We start from the raw sequence: 5,209 nt of genomic DNA, 5'->3' as shown, positions 1-5,209 counted from the left end.
TTGCATTTGTAATGCACACCTCTCTCCCCTCACTTTAAGCCATTCATGAGTAGCACGCCAAATCCTTTCTTTTAAATATTAATGATGCTGGTTATCTCAGACTCATTGCATATGAATTCATTACACTGTGCTGATGAATACATACATTGCAAGGAAGTGGCTGGATCACATCACAGTGCTAAACTGGGACTTGGCTACATTCCATTGACAGCAAAACACACAAGATGATGGACAGAATGTTGCACATTGGCAAAACATTCACCCACAGTCACAGATCTAGGTTTCATCCAACGTTATTTTGCTCACCACGCCACCCCAGTTCAGACATGGCCACATGCAAATCTGTCTTGACCCTGTGCCTCATGGGAACAGTCCAGCCCGAACTGCCAAGCCATGTCTTCCCTGGACTGGAATCAAGCATCCTAGGGCCGGTTTCTGGGTTTCACCCCTCTTCAGCCAGGATATCTCTGTACTGGGGTGAATGTATGACATTGTTCTGCATTCTGTCCATCAACTCTTGTTTTTGTATTTGTCACCCCGAGTGGGACGGGTATGCTCAGACGTGAGTCCCGTGCTCTCCATGCCACTGGAATCAAGCTATCCTGGCTGAAGAGGGGTGAAACCCTGAAACCGGTCCTAGGATGCTTGGTTCCAGTCCAGCCATTGGGCCGACGGGCCCTGGACCAGCACCTGCGCGCCATGAGTGGTACGTTACCTGTTAATACGTTTTTGGCAGTCTACGCGGCACCCCCATTCACTCACCTACTCCCTGCTGACGAGAGGCAACTACCTCGAAACACGTGTCCAGGGATGGCTAATGCGACACTTACTTTCTTCTAACACTGTGGCACAGGCGTACTCGCCGTCGCCACTACATGGACCATAGTTCCTTGGGGCAACTTGCTGGTAAGACGAGCAGAGTGCGGCCAATTGGATTTGTTGTATTAAGGCTCCCTTGAGCCATTGGGCCGACGGGCCCTGGACCAGCACCTGCGTGCCATGAGTGGTACGTTACCTGTTAATACGTTTTTGGCAGTCTACGCGGCACCCCCATACACTCACCTACTCCCTGCTGACGAGAGGCAACTACCTCGAAACACGTGTCCAGGGATGGCTAATGCGACACTTACTTTCTTCTAACTCTGTGGCACAGGCGTACTCGCCGTTGCCACTACATTTACCATAGTTCCTTGGGGCAACTTGCTGGTAAGACGAGCAGAGTGCGGCCAATTGGATTTGTTGTATTAAGGCTCCCATGAGCCATTGGGCCGACGGGCCCTGGACCAGCACCTGCGCGCCATGAGTGGTACGTTACCTGTGAATATGTTTTTGGCAGTCTACGCGGCACCCCCATACACTCACCTACTCCCTGCTGACGAGAGGCAACTACCCCGAAACACGTGTCCAGGGATGGCTAATGCAACACTTACTTTCTTCTAACACTGTGGCACAGGCGTACTCGCCGTCGCCACTACATGGACCATAGTTCCTTGGGGCAACTTGCTGGTAAGACGAGCAGAGTGCGGCCAATTGGATTTGTTCTGTTCCCATGAGGCACAGGGTAAAGACTGATTTGCATATGGCTGGGTTCAAAGCGGAATGTCATGGTGAGCAAATAAACGATGGATTTAGGCCCAGATCTCTGTACTGGGGTGAATGTATGACATTGTCCTGCATTCTGTCCATCAACTGTTGTTTTTGCATTTGTCACCCCAAGTGGGACGGGTATACTCAGACGTGAGTCCTGTACTCTCCATGCCACTGGAATCAAGCTATCCTGGCTGAAGAGGAGTGAAACCCCGAAACTGGTTCTAGGATGCTTGGTTCCAGTCCAGGGAGGGCCTGGCTTGGCAGTTCGGGCTGGACTATTCCCATGAGGCACAGGGTCAAGACTGATTTGCATATGGCTTGGTTCAAAGTGGAATGGCACGGTGAGCAAAAAAGCGATGGCTTTAGGCCCAGATCTCTGTACTGGGGTGAATGTATGACATTGTTCTGCATTCTGTCCCTCAACTGTTGTTTTTGCATTTGTCACCCCGAGTGGGACGGGTATGCTCAGACGTGAGTCCCGTGCTCTCCATGCCACTGGAATAAAGCTATCCTGGCTGAAGAGGGGTGAAACCGCGAAACCGGTCCTAGGATGCTTGGATTCAGTACAGGGAGGACCTGGCTTGGCAGTTCGGGCTGGACTGTTACCATGAGGCACAGGGTCAAGACTGATTTGCATATGGCTGGGTTCAAAGTGGAATGGCATGGTGAGCAAATAAACGATGGATTTAGGCCCAGATCTCTGTACTGGGGTGAATGTATGATATTGTTCTGCATTCTGCCCATTAACTGTTGTTTTTGCATTTGTCACCACGAGTGGGACGGGTATGCTCAGACGTGAGTCCCGTGCTCTCCATGCCACTGGAATCAAGCTATCCTGGCTGAAGAGGGGCGAAACCCCGAAACCGGTCCTAAGATGCTTGGTTCCAGTCCAGGGAGGACCTGGCTTGGCAGTTCGAGCTGGACTGTTCCCATGAGGCACAGGGTAAAGATTGATTTGCATATGGCTGGGCGCTCAAAGTCGAATGGCATGGTGAGCAAAAGAACGATGGATTTAGGCCCAGATCTCTGTACTGGGGTGAATGTATGACATTGTTCTGCATTCTGTCCATCAACTGTTTTTTTTTGCATTTGTCACCCCGAGTGGGACGGGTGTGCTCAGACGTGAGTCCCGTGCTCTCCATGCCACTGGAATCAAGCTATCCTGGCTGAAGAGGGGCGAAACCCCGAAACCGGTCCTAAGATGCTTGGTTCCAGTCCAGGGAGGACCTGGCTTGGCAGTTCGAGCTGGACTGTTCCCATGAGGCACAGGGTAAAGACTGATTTGCATATGGCTGGGTTCAAAGTGGAGTGGCATGGTGAGCAAAAAAACGATGGATTTAGGCCCAGATCTCTGTACTGAGGTGAATGTATGACATTGTTCTGCATTCTGTCCATCAGCTGTTGTTTTTACATTCCATTGACACCACAGAAGACAAGCCTGAAACACAGTCCCAATGCCCATGACTAAGGATAACTAGTCACCTGGCCAAGGGGAATTCCTTTATGGTATACTGAACAAGAACAAAACAGATGCTTGAGAAGAAGTGCTCGAGTTTGAAGCCAGTAAGAGGAACCTTGATTTTTCTCCAACATCATCTACTCAGGAGAGATAATGAGACTAAAGGTAGTGGCCTGGCGCATATGCTATCACATGGGACTAAAAGGCATAAATCCCTCCAGAGCATAGTCCTGATGTGGAGGCTATAAGGTGGCATTCCAAAGTCGTCAAGGCCCAAGAGCTTTCCAGAAGTCCCACACTGGTTAGGCCTCTACATGAAGGTGATGCCACAATTCCAGAAGTCCCACACTGGTTAGGCCTCTACATGAAGGTGATGCCACAATTCCAGAAGTCGAGCAACCTAAGTGGAACGAAGAAAATAGATACGTTTACGATCATCCACACGAACGGAGCAACAACTGGGTTCGTTCAAGCAAGAAGCGGAGTTTTTACGTGGAGCAAAGGACTGAAAACTGACACTCATTTGTTGATATTTAGGATGACACAATGTGATTTAATACATAACTAATAGTGATAACGATGAATTCAAAACAATAGCAACCATGTTTCGTTTTTTGGGAATAAGGCACTATGGGTAATGCAGTGCGTTTTGACCTGTAGACACTATTGCGAATGTTTTTACGGCGGGAAAAAGATAATTAACGCCTTAATTAGGAGGTGTGGTCGTGAGAGGCTTGGGCTTAAATAAGGGTTGGACTAAAGGTTGCATAAACACTTATTGTAATCAAGATGGAGACGCATTAGCGCGAGTGTTTGAAGCAGGTATGTGAATCTATCGGCTTGATAACCGGGTTGATGGTTGTGAGAAGAATGTTACGTTTAGTTAAACTGACGAATGAATGTGGGGTAGTTGATTGTTAGCGTTTATGGGTGAATACGAGAGTTGTAAATTAGAGTTGAGTTTACTTTATGAAAGGGAGTGCTTGTGTGTGATAATTACGAGAGAATGGGGAGAGACGGCATCGTAACAAATCTGGAAGTATGACTGTTAGTATGTGAGTGTAGTTGTGAGCGGTTGGGTGATTAGCATGAGGAGTGTAAGGATGCACGTGGAGAAAGCAGGGGTTATGCTGGTGGTGAAGGCTTGAAGAATGTATTCGTTAGTTAGTCGGGTGATTAGTATGAGGATTGTAAGGTTATTAGAGGAGAGAGCAGGGGTCATGTTGGGGGTGAGGGTTTGATTAACATATTTGTTGAACAGTTTAAGTATACCAAGCAGGAAATGAGGAAAATGGTTCATTCAAATGTACATTATATCCAGAAGAGGGGTGAATAAGTTTTGTACAGAAGGGAAGGGATTGTTGGGAATTCGGTAGGGAGGAAAATTAGCTTTTCATGTAGACAGGGGTAACATCTAAATCGTTTCCCGTAAGGGGTTAAATGAAAGCAAAAAATGAGATACGCAATTAATGTTAAGTGCATTGACTCATGGCAATGATGTTAGATGTTAAGCATTGTGATGATGGTAATGAATGTTCGTTTTATTGTTATTTCTAGCGCACCCTGATGAAGGGCACTTGGGGCCCGAAATGCATTGGTCTTTTAAAATAAACGCTGCTTTGAATGAATTCCTGCACTTGTCGTGTTTGAGCAAGAGGTCCGGATGGGCACAGCTTTTACATCAGAAGTTTTGAAAATAGCACAACGTCCCGCGTGTGGATTAAAAATGTGAAATGAAAGGAAAAATACATAAAGTATGGTTTATATGGTTAAATATTGGATTAAAAACGGATGAAAAACATGAACTGTTAGCCAAAGAGGCGCAATCCAGTTGTGCGGTCGGATGGGGGCATGACAGTGCCCCTCCCTATACATGTTGTACAATTCCAGAAGTCCCACACTGGTTAGGCCTCTACATGAAGGTGATGCCACAATTCCAGAAGTCCCACACTGGATAGGCCTCTACATGAAGGTGATGCCACAATTCCAGAAGTCCCACACTGGTTAGGCCTCTACATGAAGGTGATGCCACAATTCCAGAAGTCCCACACTGGATAGGCCTCTACATGAAGGTGATGCCACAATTCCAGAAGTCCCACACTGGATAGGCCTCTACATGAAGGTGATGCCACAATTCCAGAAGTCCCACACTGGATAGGC

General features: G+C 47.6%; 1 long non-coding RNA gene across 1 annotated transcript; it reads left to right on the top strand.

The window, feature by feature from the left end:
• The first annotated feature begins 3,560 nt into the window (after positions 1–3,560).
• On the top strand, positions 3,561–4,776 carry LOC146862420 (uncharacterized). Its single transcript, XR_014978441.1, has 2 exons — positions 3,561–3,871; positions 4,607–4,776. It is a non-coding gene; the product is annotated as an uncharacterized LOC146862420 (long non-coding RNA).
• Positions 4,777–5,209: the final 433 nt, after the last annotated feature.

Source organism: Triturus cristatus, chromosome 2_2, assembly GCF_964204655.1.
Source record: "Triturus cristatus chromosome 2_2, aTriCri1.1, whole genome shotgun sequence".
Classification (NCBI taxonomy): Eukaryota; Metazoa; Chordata; class Amphibia; order Caudata; family Salamandridae; genus Triturus; species Triturus cristatus.
Note: the sequence above shows the minus strand (reverse complement) of the source record. Positions and strands in the feature narration are given on the sequence as shown.